Here is a 14025-nt window from a genome sequence, read left to right as displayed (position 1 = left end):
TACTGCTACCCTATAAGTAACGGGAGTCATTTTGGCCCGGATGGAGTAAGGCCCTTGCCAAGTGGCTAAGAATTTTGAGTTAGTGGTGGGCAGAAGGATGAGGACCTTTTAGCCTATGGTAAACTCTCTTATTTTTGTTCCCCGGTCATAGCTTTTTTTCTGCCTTTCTATGGCTCTGTCCATATTCTGGTGTACAGTGTCCCACAGGGTTGTGAGGGTTTCTTTAAGTGAAGCGGTGTAAGTTAATAATGACTTCCCACCATCTTCTTCCTCTACCCACTGCTCAAAAGCCATATCAAGAAGCGAACATGGTTTTCGTCCGAAGACTAATTCAAATGGAGAAAAAACAGTGGACTTCTGTTCGTGGGATCGAATGGCAAATAAGACCAATGGGAGTTTTTTGTCCCAATCCTTTCCCGTGTCGTTTACCATTTTCTTTAATATGGTCTTACAGTTCGGTTGTAGCATTCTACAAGAACATCGGTCTGGGGGTGGTATACAGTGGTGCATATTTGTTGTATCCCCAGAAGCTTACATACTTGTTTCATTAATTGGGAAACAAAAGGGGTTCTCTGATCGGTTTGTATTTCACGTGGAAAACCGACTTGAGAAAAGAAGGTTATCATAGCTTGTGCAACGGATGAAGAGGTTGTGCTTTTTAAAGGAAAGGCTTCAATGACCAATATATACTGGTGACCTCTAGCGGAAGGTATTAGGGGACCCACTATATCCATTCCTACTCTTTGAAAGGGTATATCGATTATCAGGAGGGGTTGCAACAGCACTTTATTTATATGTGGGGGATTTATTAGCTGGCATCTTGGACACGAGGAACAGAACTTATCCACCTCACGATATATGCCAGGCCAGTAGAAACGACCTAGTATGTATTTTAGGGTAAACTCCTGACTGTAATGGCCTCCACCCGCCTTGCTATGAGCAAGGTACATGACGTGTTCTCTAAAGGCCAAGGGTACTAGGAGTTGTTCAAGAGTCTGACCACCACTTTGATTTATTCTACACAATATCCCTCACTTAATACAGGAATAGGGGCCCACCTGATTAGAGTTGTCTTCCTTCGCTCTTTCCCAAGAGAACTGCAAAGTACTATCGTCTTTTTGAGCTGTTCGAAAACTTCGAGGCAGAACTGTATCCACTTCTACAGAGGAGAGGATAGGAGTGGTAGGAGGTGAAGTAGATTTTTGGTGATTCTTTCGTCCTTCCCTTTTCTCTCTCCGTGTTTTTAGGGTCTTGGGTATAGGCGTTGCTGTGTCTGCTGTAGAGAATGGGGCTTCTCCTAAGCAGTCCACTCTTTGCAGTTCCTGTGGGATAGATGCAAGGAGCTTAGCAAAACATGGCAACTTGGTTCCCAATATCAGCTTTTTTGTTAGATGGGGAACAAGACCTACTTTACACAATAATGTCTCTCCTTCTACGGGTTAGCAGGACTTCGGCAAGAGAATAGGACTTTATTTCACCATGTATACAAGATACTGAGACAGTCTCGTTCCTTAATGAGACCTGGGGAACTAAGTCCTGTGAAATAACCGAGTGTCGACACCCTGTGTCTAGTAGTGCTTCCACTGGCTTACCATTGAGATAGACAGATTTCATATTCTGATTTCTGTTTTTTCCTGTCACTAACACTCTTCCTTTTGCATAGCCCACTTCCATCGGTTCAACTGTATCAGTTTTATGGGGGCAATATCGGGATATATGGCTCCATTGGCCGCAGCAAAAACATTGAGGTCTGGTATGGGTACCTGGGTCCTCTGGTTCATGCTTTCCTATAGGTTTTGCGTGAACATAACCTTTTTCTTCCTCAGCTCGGGAGGTTGGACGTAAGGACGTTTTGGACTGAGCCACCGGATTCTTTTGGGTAGTGCTTCGAAAATCAGTGGAACGGTAGTAGCACAAGCTAGTTCTATTGCCCATTGAGTCGTAATGAGGGGGTGTTGTTTAACCCAAAAACGAGTGATATAGGGTAAGGCCTCTAAATACTGTTCGAGAAAGATCTTTTCTGAGAGCTCTTCCACAGATGAGGTATCAGGCTGTAACCAGCGATTCCATAAGTCTTTAATCCTGTAATATAGGCCTCTGAGGTTATCACCTTGGACCCATTTCTTTTTACGGAACCGGGTACGATAATACTTCTCATCACAACCAAGAAGTTCCAAAATAGCTTGCTTTATCTCTGGATAGGGAGTGGTATCAGCTGGGTTAGCTGCCTGATAGGCAGCCTGTAGGACACCAGACAAAAGGGGAGCTGTATATTGGCCCCATCTCTGAGGTGGCCAAGCTGCAGTGGAAGCTACTCTTTCGACATTTACAAAGAAGTAGTCAGGGTCATCCCCTTCTTGGAATTTCTGTAAGACTGACCCCGGTACATTTGGGTGAACCCCTAGCGCTAGCTATAGTGTCCGTGAGACAGAGAATAGCAGTGTCCTGCACCTGTTGATTTGCCATGATCAATGAGGCTTGTTCCTTTAGTGCTGTTTGAAACGCTACTCGTTCCTCTTGTGCAGAATTGGCCTGTTGTTCCAGAACGAGTTGCAAGTGGTGTTTCCCCTCAGTCAGCTGTGCTAAGAAGTCCTGCATAGTGATGGGCTGTGTCATTATACTCTAGACACAGATCCCACCTCTGACACCAATGTAATATAGGCAGTGGCGTGTAAGGGGATCGCAAAATATAGACACTTCAGGCTATAGTCAGGGAGAACATACACATCTCCTTTTTGTTTTAGTCAGCAACAACAACAACAGAAATGCAGCAAAACCATATATCTTGCTACCAATTAACAAGTCAAAGTAGTCCTGTTGTGTGGAATTTTATTTGTGTTGTTTAACTTCTCCTAGAAGAATGTCCCCTTGATTTGTTCCCAGGCCACTGGGTTTTCCTTGGTACCCTTGGGTCTTCGGTTGCTGGGAATGCTCGTGTTGAGGCCTCAGCAAACAATGAAAGACAACAGCAATGCCCATGAAAAAAAAGAAAATAATATAGGATGAGTGGGTTGCTGTCTATTATTCCACAGATCAGTGCAACCGCCACCATACCCGTGTCTCTGGTGATGTTTGGGCTAAATTATTAACATGGTGTACTCCCCATCCACCACCTGTGATTTATTACATAAATGAAGAGGGAGACTTTCCTGTAGCCACGACTCTCCTGGGACGTGACAGGGGCTGTACCGATAGGTTCCTGTTTGGAAGCCTCAGCGGTATCAGGAGCGCTTTTCCGAGACCCGTCGTCATGAGGAGATGAAGTCGCAGCTTCAGGGTCCTCATCTAGGTTCTCGCCATTTTTGGTTCCCTTCTTCTGCTGTTCAGGTCCCTCCGGTATCTGCTCTGTCTTGTTCGGCGTCCCGTATCCCTCTCGTGCCATCCAGGGTTCTTGTGTCTCCCCCGGGGCCGTCGCATTGAGCTCCTCTTCTGTCTTGAGTACCACGCAGAATGGTGCTCTAACCTCTGCTTTTTCTTGTCTATCACGGCCGCCATGTTGATATCCGAGGAGGCGGCCAGTGCGGTACTACAAGGACAAAGTCACAAGTTCAGGCTGACAGTGATGGAGCATGGGCTACAAGGATCCAGTTAGTCTAGCTGAACAAGAGTACCTATAATCCTGGTTGCGAAGCATTGTTAGATCCCGCGTTGAGGATGCTTCACACAGTTGAGGCGATGCATCAGTTCCGAGGCACCGCGCAGTTGCAATTCGAAGTCTGGCATTGAGGATGCATTGCGCAGTCGAGGATGCATTGCACGGTCGAGAAGATGCGTGGGCCCCAAGGTGCTGTGGGGCTGCGATGTGAGAACCTGTGTTGTCATCGAGGCTGAAGTCGATGAGAGGTTTGTGATGCCAGGGAATGGATCAGGGAAAGTTTGCACAATGGTGTTTCCAATGCAGGCTGCGAGTTTGACGCAGAATCTTTGCACTGAGGAAAACCTTGAAGCAGAGGCGATGAGTGGGTACTGTTTGGTATGGCACCATGTAGAAGAGGTGATGCGTTGGTTCTGCTGGGCCCACAGATGGGCCTTTTGGCTCACCTCTAAGGGTTCAGGGCTGGGGTGGCACTACTTGGCAGGTTACAACTCACAGATGGCAGAGTTCAGGCACTTGGTTCAAGGTTGTAGGAACCTTCTGTCCCTGAGGTTGTAGTCTGGAGGCCATCCAACTAGCCAATTGAGTCACTCTGGGGTCCTGGGTTCAACAGATGCAAGTCCAGTCCTTCCCAACCAGTCAAGAGGGCAACATGCAGTAGGTCAGCACAGCAGCAGTCCTTCAGATCAGCAGTCCAGCAGAGTGGCAGTCCTTTCAGCAGCACAGCAGTCCTGCTTCCTGGCATATCCACAGGTCCAGAAGTGTACTCAAGAGTTGGTGCCAATATTTATACCTGGGCCTTCCTTTGAAGTGGGGGAAGCTTTTAGAGTTTTCCCTTTGACGTGTACAGGTCTCCTGCCTTCCCTGCCCTGGCTCCAGACTAACTACAGGGGGTATGAAGCTGTTTGTGTAGAGGCTGTACACAGCCTATTCAAGTTTAAGTAGAACTGTGCCCAGCTCCTCCCTTATATCCTGCCAGTGATGACCCACCCAGGCACACCTAAGCTCTCTATTGTGTGTGGCTGCCTAGGAAGAATACACAAAGCCCAACTGTGAGCTACACCTAGTTATGTGACCGATAGACGTGCTTTGGGCACTAAATGGCTTAAGGCAGGGAAATGCCAACTTTCTAAAAATGACATTTTAAAAACTGTAACCAAAAATCCAACTTCATCATAAGAGAGGATTTTGCACTACAATTCCAAAGACACCAAACATGAACTGATTACCTGTTCCCGTTTGGAATTAACGGTTTATTATTATTAATAAGGTAACTCTAATGTTATCAGATTGGAGAGGCAGGCCTTGCAGTAGTGAAAAATGAATATAAGAGTTCTTTACTACCAGGACTTGTCCCACGTTTTAAATATGCTACACTCTGCCCTCTGGGCTATTCAGGATCTACCCTAGTACCATAGGACTGACGTATATGAATTAAAAAGGAACGTCTGGGCCTCTCAAAAGGTCTTTTTTGGGAGGTGGAAATGGCAGTTTACAACTGCATACAGAGGCTGCAATGCCAGACCTGAGACATTTTTAAAATGGCTACTTAAGTGGATCGCCCCGTTTTGAAGGAATTCATTCAATTGAATTGCTCAGATGGACCCCGGCTTATTGAACTCCATTGCAGACAGACTAACGCTGTCGGATTTATGTACGCACACATTTTATGTGTGCTTAAGACACCTTAATTAGGTCAAGGATTTCCATACCTTGTACCTTCTTGAAACATAGATCAGCGCAACAGCACCTCCTGTGTAACAGATACCACTCTCAGAGTTCCTACTCATTCCACCTTCCAACACACGCTGTAGTGTGTCATCCCTTCATTCCATAGCACTGAGCCATCCATTGATTGCCAGCCCCACCTCATCCTCACTTGGGGACCAAGCTGGGTTCCCTTGTGAGTATCTTTTTCTTACTTTCACTCACTTGTGGCACACACTCCACACGCGGCTGCGCAGTCTACCTACCAGATGTCCCTACATCCCTAGGTTCTGATGAGACCCTAGACTGCACGAAGGGTCGAAACATGGTCGACACAAAGAAAAAGCAAACCATTTAACCAGCGCCTATCACTGTATATAGTTGCGGTTCATTTTTGCATATTATTGTCAATGGTCGACTTTTACAAACACTTCGGAAACCTTGTATAAATTGTCACACAAATGTCACCCATTCTTTAGGTTCCTGTTTTCACTGGGGACACTACGCACAATTATTCTCTTTTGTTTTCATTGTAATATCTGAATTATAAAACACATTGTGTTATACTGAACTAAAGGTGTATGTGGTTTCTTCGCTCTCTGATATTATTTTAACCCTTCCCATTGCAATTGCGCATCCTAGTATCAATATACGGTCCAATTATTAAACAGGAACCATTGTTTCTGATCATAATTTAACTACCCTGGTTCCTTAGTGAGTAGGGTCCCCTTGATCCCCTCCTTGACTTAAGTGGGTGGCACAATTAGTGCTGCAGGCCCACTGGTAGCATCTAACTTACAGGCCCTCGGCGCACATGGTGCAACTTTACTAGGGACTCACGTATATTTGGGGGAGAGAGAACAAGTGCTTGTTAGCAGTGGGACAGTGAGCGAGGCCTAAGGCCAGCAAAAAAGAATTCAGCAAAAAAGTGGAGGGTAAAGGCAAAAAGTTTGCCAGTGAACCTGCAGAGTGGGCCAGGTCCAACACTTACCTTTTTTGTCAATATTCTTTTTCATGATGTGTTTGACTCGATATTTTGGTAGTTTACATACAAAGTATGAAAGCTCACTTCTTGTTCTTCGTGTTTTGTGACACAACCCTTGTCAGGGATAGGTTAACAGTGTGGGGTCTTGCTGATACTTACACATGAGTAGAATGTATCAAAAATAATCAGTTTCAGCATTGTACAGTTTTAGTGCAGAAAACAATGATTTTATACAAATGTAAAATAAGTTGTTAAAGAAGCATGGTTTAATACAGTGCTCATCTTGAAATGTGCATCATTCACACTTCTGACCACCAGCAGTCAGAATGAATTTGCTAATTAGACACAATATTGGGCTTGTTTTCAAAATGTTTCCTCATATTCTGTTCCTGTAGAAACAGCTTGTGGGCATACAGCCAACTCCAACGTTTATTTTTAAGGAAACATTTGTAAAACACAACATCGCAGATTACAGTTAAAGTTAGAAAATATATTCTACGACCGATCCACAGAATAGATTGTCTCTAATATGGGGGCAAAGTCACTCTACTCCCCTCCACCAGTACTCTGATCAAGCCATCACCGTTTAGTTTATATGTAGGTCCTTATTACCTGTTTCCTGTACATCCCAATTTGGACAGAAGCTGGTCTTTTTGTGATTGTCTGATTACGGACCTTTATATATGAGAAAAAAGACCCTCTACTGTACTTTATAAGGAAATTAAAAGTCACTTAGTTTTTTCATAAAGTCATGGAACTCTGAGATGACCTGCAGTATCATTGTGTCTTATAGTACATGGTATGTTAATCCTTATAATACACAGCCATGTCATGCCCCTTCCCTACAAAAGCTTAAATGTTTGGTCTCTTGCATATAAATTGGGTTAGAATGGTTGGAGATATGTAGGATGAATGTGGCCCCAGTAGTGAGAAATTAAACGGGAAACAGCCTTTTTAACGCAACCGTTACAATGCAATTTAACACAACCGTTACAATGCAATTACATTGCATGCCGTTGCAACGCAAAAGGTGTGCAGCAGTGGGTAGAAAGTGTTGGATTTAACTCCAACACCTTCCCTACTGTTGCACACACTGGAGTTTGAATAGAAAATTAATCTATTCTAACTTCCAGCGCTTCCCCGACATAAAGTCGGGGTAAAGTTTTGCGTGCAACGGCATGCGATGTAATCACATGCGTTGTAACGTCACATATTCAAATTAAACACACCTCTATGTAGGTAATAATTTGATGCAAAAATATTTAATATGTACTTTAATGGAAGTCACTAAAATGCAGAGAGATTTATGTTTGTGTGTAATTAACTCTAGCCATTACAAATATAGACATGTTGCCTTAAATAGCTACTTTCTACTAATTGCAGTCAATTTCAGCTAGTAATAATTTAGAAGAGCAGTAAAACTAACTGGCTCTTTATTATCTATAGAGCAGTTGTACTTTTGCTCAGTGATCTGTCTTTCACACCGACCACTGGCTCTGGAAGAAGGTATTGTAACTGAACTGTAATACCTTATAGAAGTAGAGTAGCAACATCATTTCTTACTACAGGTGATTAAAGATGTCATAGCGAGACAGTAATGAGAACATTTGGGGCACGTCTTTAGGCATATATTTGAAACTTTGACGTATTATAAGAATATTACAATAGAATGTAAGGAATCCTTTGGATTTCCCTATAACATCTCCTACAAAGCTCATTTTTCTAACATTAGAAAACTCTGTATTTTTTCTTTAAAAGTTGAACATGTTGTGAAACATAGTTCAAAGAAAATTGAGAGGTGGAAGCAGTCATGCATACATTTTCAATAAGGGAGTAGTCAAAAAAATAAATTACTTCCCACTCAAACCAAATCCAAAATGTGACCAAGTAATTGAGGAAAGCAAGTCAAACCGGCTTTCAGGGAGATATCCCACTGAGAGAATTCTGAAATATTCCCATCTCTCTTTCAGTCTTTTTCCTTCTTTTCTTCCCTCTATCTCCCAATCCATACTTGTGTCTTTTTCCGTCTCTTTCCATCCTCCTGTTACAGTCTTTCTTAGTAATTTTTTCTCTTTCCTTTGTTATTGCTTTCCTTCATTCAATCATCCATCCTTTCTTCATTTCATCTTTTTCTCCCTCTGTCCACTCATCCGTCCATACATTCATGCTTCTTCTCTTGCTTCTCTCCATCCATCCATTGTTCCTGCTTTAAATCCTTACACCTATCAGTCTCTTCAGCCATTTATCCTTCTCCACATCCAACCACACTTCTCTATATCCATCCACATCTCTCCATTTATCACTCCATCCAGCATCCATCCACCTCTCTACCCATTCCCCACCCATACTTGTCTTCCTATTCCTCAGGCTCTCCTGTGCCATTTGTTGACCCCACCCCACAACACCTTCATACTACTCCCCTGTAGTGGAAGTTATCTGCTTCGGTTCAGATACTAGCATGTCTCTGATCAAAGTAAAATGAACTAGAAACAAATTGGTAAATGTTTGAGGTTAATCAGACCTGATCAGTAGAACCAACACCTCATGAAGCAGCCAAAGTGTGAGGTTCATGATGGCCCTGATTGTCAAAACTGCGTGTGGTCAGGTATACTGTCCAAACCTTTCTCATCTTCCTGTGGAGGCATATGGTATTCAGTCTGCTGTAATTGATTATCCATGATGATTGTCACCAGGTGTTTAAGTATTAACAGCCTGTACGGTGGTGTATTTACTGATAGATACTTCCTTTTTCTCTCCGTAGCTGTGTTCCTTTTGCCCTGATGTCTTTCAGTCTCGTAGTCTTTCCTCCCTTTGCCTTTTCCATATAACATGACAAGGTAGCTGCTGCTGCGAGAGCGCTTGCGCGTTTTTGCAGTAAAACTGCTGTTTTAAAAACGTTATATATTCTTTTTGTTTGTTTTGGTCATTTTGACCCTTTTTTAAATTGCCCCTTACCTGCACCTTAAATTGTGCCCCTTCACCGCCGTTTTGGCGGGTCTGGTCCTGGGGTGGGTGCCTGGTTCGTTTTTGGCGGACATCTTGGAGTGGGGTGAGTGGAGTGAGGCTTTTCCACCTGACAGCGCTTGAATGCACATGTGACGCCTGGGAACACCTATTTAGGGCGAGTCCCTCCTGCTTTCAGCCCCTGACAAGGTAGCTGCTGCTGCGAGAGCGCTTGCGCGTTTTTGCAGTAAAACTGCTGTTTTAAAAACGTTATATATTCTTTTTGTTTGTTTTGGTCATTTTGACCCTTTTTTAAATTGCCCCTTACCTGCACCTTAAATTGTGCCCCTTCACCGCCGTTTTGGCGGGTCTGGTCCTGGGGTGGGTGCTTGGTTCGTTTTTGGCGGACATCTTGGAGTGGGGTGAGTGGAGTGAGGCTTTTCCACCTGACAGTGCTTGAATGCACATGTGACGCCTGGGAACACCTATTTAGGGCGAGTCCCTCCTGCTTTCAGCCCCTGACAAGGTAGCTGCTGCTGCGAGAGCGCTTGCGCGTTTTTGCAGTAAAACTGCTGTTTTAAAAACGTTATATATTCTTTTTGTTTGTTTTGGTCATTTTGACCCTTTTTTAAATTGCCCCTTACCTGCACCTTAAATTGTGCCCCTTCACCGCCGTTTTGGCGGGTCTGGTCCTGGGGTGGGTGCCTGGTTCGTTTTTGGCGGACATCTTGGAGTGGGGTGAGTGGAGTGAGGCTTTTCCACCTGACAGCGCTTGAATGCACATGTGACGCCTGGGAACACCTATTTAGGGCGAGTCCCTCCTGCTTTCAGCCCCTGACAAGGTAGCTGCTGCTGCGAGAGCGCTTGCGCGTTTTTGCAGTAAAACTGCTGTTTTAAAAACGTTATATATTCTTTTTGTTTGTTTTGGTCATTTTGACCCTTTTTTAAATTGCCCCTTACCTGCACCTTAAATTGTGCCCCTTCACCGCCGTTTTGGCGGGTCTGGTCCTGGGGTGGGTGCCTGGTTCGTTTTTGGCGGACATCTTGGAGTGGGGTGAGTGGAGTGAGGCTTTTCCACCTGACAGCGCTTGAATGCACATGTGACGCCTGGGAACACCTATTTAGGGCGAGTCCCTCCTGCTTTCAGCCCCTGACAAGGTAGCTGCTGCTGCGAGAGCGCTTGCGCGTTTTTGCAGTAAAACTGCTGTTTTAAAAACGTTATATATTCTTTTTGTTTGTTTTGGTCATTTTGACCCTTTTTTAAATTGCCCCTTACCTGCACCTTAAATTGTGCCCCTTCACCGCCGTTTTGGCGGGTCTGGTCCTGGGGTGGGTGCCTGGTTCGTTTTTGGCGGACATCTTGGAGTGGGGTGAGTGGAGTGAGGCTTTTCCACCTGACAGCGCTTGAATGCACATGTGACGCCTGGGAACACCTATTTAGGGCGAGTCCCTCCTGCTTTCAGCCCCTGACAAGGTAGCTGCTGCTGCGAGAGCGCTTGCGCGTTTTTGCAGTAAAACTGCTGTTTTAAAAACGTTATATATTCTTTTTGTTTGTTTTGGTCATTTTGACCCTTTTTTAAATTGCCCCTTACCTGCACCTTAAATTGTGCCCCTTCACCGCCGTTTTGGCGGGTCTGGTCCTGGGGTGGGTGCCTGGTTCGTTTTTGGCGGACATCTTGGAGTGGGGTGAGTGGAGTGAGGCTTTTCCACCTGACAGCGCTTGAATGCACATGTGACGCCTGGGAACACCTATTTAAGGCTCCTCCCCTAGCGCAGCGGGATCGCGCAGCGGGCGCGTCCTCGCGTGGCCGGAGTCGTGCCTGAGTCCTGCCCGTCTGCGCCCGTCCGCGCTCGGTTGCGCTGGCTTCGCGGTGATATTTACATCAGGTGCATCTCTAACCATGCTTATGTATACCAGGGATAGTCTCCTGGCATTTAATACCTGTCTGCCTCCCTGCGCCGAAGTCCGCGTTGACCCTTTGTGTGGCCCCCATCGCTGTGCTTGTGGCGGCTGGCTACTCGAAGCCCCTTCCTGTTTGGGGTCTTGTATAGTGCAGCCTGCCATAAGCAGTAAGGTCTCTTCGCGACATCTCACCATCTGGAATTTAAACGTCAGATCGGCGGTCAAGCATTATCAGGATATTGCTGATCTTGTGGACAATGACCCCCCTGACATCTTTTGCCTGACAGAGACATGGCTGCAAGACACCGATTCTACGGTATTGAATCTGGCGTTCCCCTTTGAGTATTCCATCTACACGCTCAACCGCTCTTCGAGAGGGGGTGGCGTCGCTCTTGCTGTTAAATCGTGCTACTCTTGCGCCTGGAGTGTGCAGAACATCACGGGCTGCGAAAGCGCCCTGTTCAAGGTTGCGGTTACTCCGCATTTTACCTTGTCAGGATTGCTGATTTACCGTCCACCTGGTAGCTCAGTGGCATTTCGAGAGGCTTTCCCTGAGGCGGTTAGTTCACTAGCAGTAGGGTCTGCCAATTTCTCTATCATTGGTGATTTGAATCTCCATTTTGACACTTTGTGTCTTTCTTCTGTGGGAGGGATGGTGGCGGACCTTGAGGCCCTTCAATTGTTCCAGCTGGTCTCGGACCCCACTCATAGTGGTGGCCACACTCTGGACCCCTTTTTTTCTAACTTAGAAGGGGTTACAGTGGCCCCCCCCCTCCCCCTGACCTGGTCAGACCACTCACTCGTGACCATTCACTGTAGTCTTGATGAAGCCCCACTTAAGGTGCCACTGCGAGCCATGCCCAGACGGCGCTGGAGCAAATTAAAGGCGGAAGATCTCCACCGCCTTCTCACTGACGACCCACTGGGTGCAGTGGAGAACGTGGAGTCTGGTTATGACCATTTCTGCGGATGGGTAACCAGGGCCCTCGACTCCCTTATCCCGATGGTTTTCAGTAAGTGTGGCTCCCGCGCCCCCAGTCCCTGGTATGATGGCAATCTGAGGGCTCTGAAAAGTGTCTGCAGACGTGCAGAGAGAGACTGGAGGAAGAGGTATGACAGCAGCAAAAAAACCCTGTATATGGCTGCGGTCAAGTCTTATCACCGCGCGGTTTGTAGAACCCGGGCTGAATACTACGCTCTGGAGTTTCGCAATAGTGGGAATCCTGTTAAAACCATCTTTAAGGCCCTTAAAGACCTAGTGGCAAGGAAGCCGGCCGGTAACTCCATCAGCTCCAATACTCATTGTGAAGCGCTGGCGGCTTTCTTTCTGGAGAAGGTCCAGACCATATATAGGGCCTTCCCCTCCTCCACTGCACAAACCAGTATGGGGCCTCCCATCCGGTTGGATCAGGTGGTGCTAGACTCTCTCCCCTCTCTCTCTTTGGAGTCTTACACGGCCTTGGCTCTCCGAGTTAAGTCGGGGTCACCGGACGACCCGCTCAAGCCACCTATGTTCAGAGACCAGGTTTTTGCTCGCCCGGTTTGCGACTTAATCAACACGTCGCTATCATCAGGCCAAGTGCCTTTGAAATGGAAGCATGCGGTAGTAATGCCCATTTTGAAAAAACCATCTCTCGACCCTACAAAATCGGAGAACTACCGCCCGATCTCACTTCTCCCGTGGCCAGCCAAACTCGCGGAGGCGCATGTCAACACCGCCCTCTCTGGTCATCTGTTGCGTGCCAACATTCTGGACGACACCCAGAATGGTTTTCGGGCTGGCCACAGTACGGAGACAGCACTGTTATCTATGGTCGAGCACCTTCGGGTAGTTCTGGATGCAGGTCAAACGGCGGCGCTTGTTTTGTTAGACCTAAGCGCCGCCTTTGACACGGTCTCCCATGACATTCTCCTGCAACGTCTTGAGGAGATAGGGGTTATCGGCACTGCACACCAGTGGTTCCGTTCGTTTCTCAGGGATCGTTCCTTCTGTGTGGCGTCCCCGCCCTACCAGTCCAAATGCCATCCTCTGTCTCTTGGGGTCCCACAGGGTTCCTCACTGAGCCCCACGTTGTTTAACATCTACGTGAGGCCGCTGGCTGAGGTTGTGAAGCTCTGTGGTATGACCATGGTGTCGTACGCAGATGACACCCAGCTAGCGGTCACGATCAGCGGGGACTCTGGGGTGGATGCCCCAAGATTCAGAGATGGACTCAGGGCGGTGGCTGGTTGGATGACGTCCAACTGTCTCCAACTAAACGCCAAAAAAACGGAGGTGATGATCTTTGGGAAGCGGACGGACCTATGGGGAGATACCTGGTGGCCCTCTGAGCTGGGGCCGACCCCCACTCCGGTTGCGGAGATCAAAAATCTTGGTGTTTGGCTGGACCCTTCCCTCAACTTTGTTGGCCACACCAAAAGGACGGCGGCTTGCTGCTTCGGCATCCTGCGCAATCTGCGCCCTGCCCTTAAATACTTCGATGCCGCAACTCGTCAATTGGTGGTGCAAGCAACGGTTTTGGCACGGTTGGACTATGCCAGCTCCCTTTTTATAGGATTAAACCAGGCTGAGTTAACCCGACTTCAAAGAGTGCAGAACGCTGCGGCCAGAGCGATCATAGGTCTTCCTAGGTTTTGCTCGGCCGGTCAATCTTTGCGAGCCTTGCATTGGTTACCCGTTAGGCAGCGGATCCACTTTAAAGTTTTGTGCCTTTCCTTCAAAATTCTGAAGGGCCTATCACCTCCCTTACTGCACCAACTCTTGCGCCCTTACATCCCGGGCCGCACTCTGCGCTCGCTAGACCAAGAATTAGCGGTAGCCCCTCGGTTCAAACTCAGTCGGGTGGGGGGTCGCTCTTTTAAGGTGCGGGCAGCCGCACTCTGGAACGCTCT

The sequence above is a fragment of the Triturus cristatus genome, chromosome 8 (assembly GCF_964204655.1).
Source record: "Triturus cristatus chromosome 8, aTriCri1.1, whole genome shotgun sequence".
NCBI lineage: Eukaryota > Metazoa > Chordata > Amphibia > Caudata > Salamandridae > Triturus > Triturus cristatus.
This window is presented reverse-complemented; position numbering follows the sequence as displayed.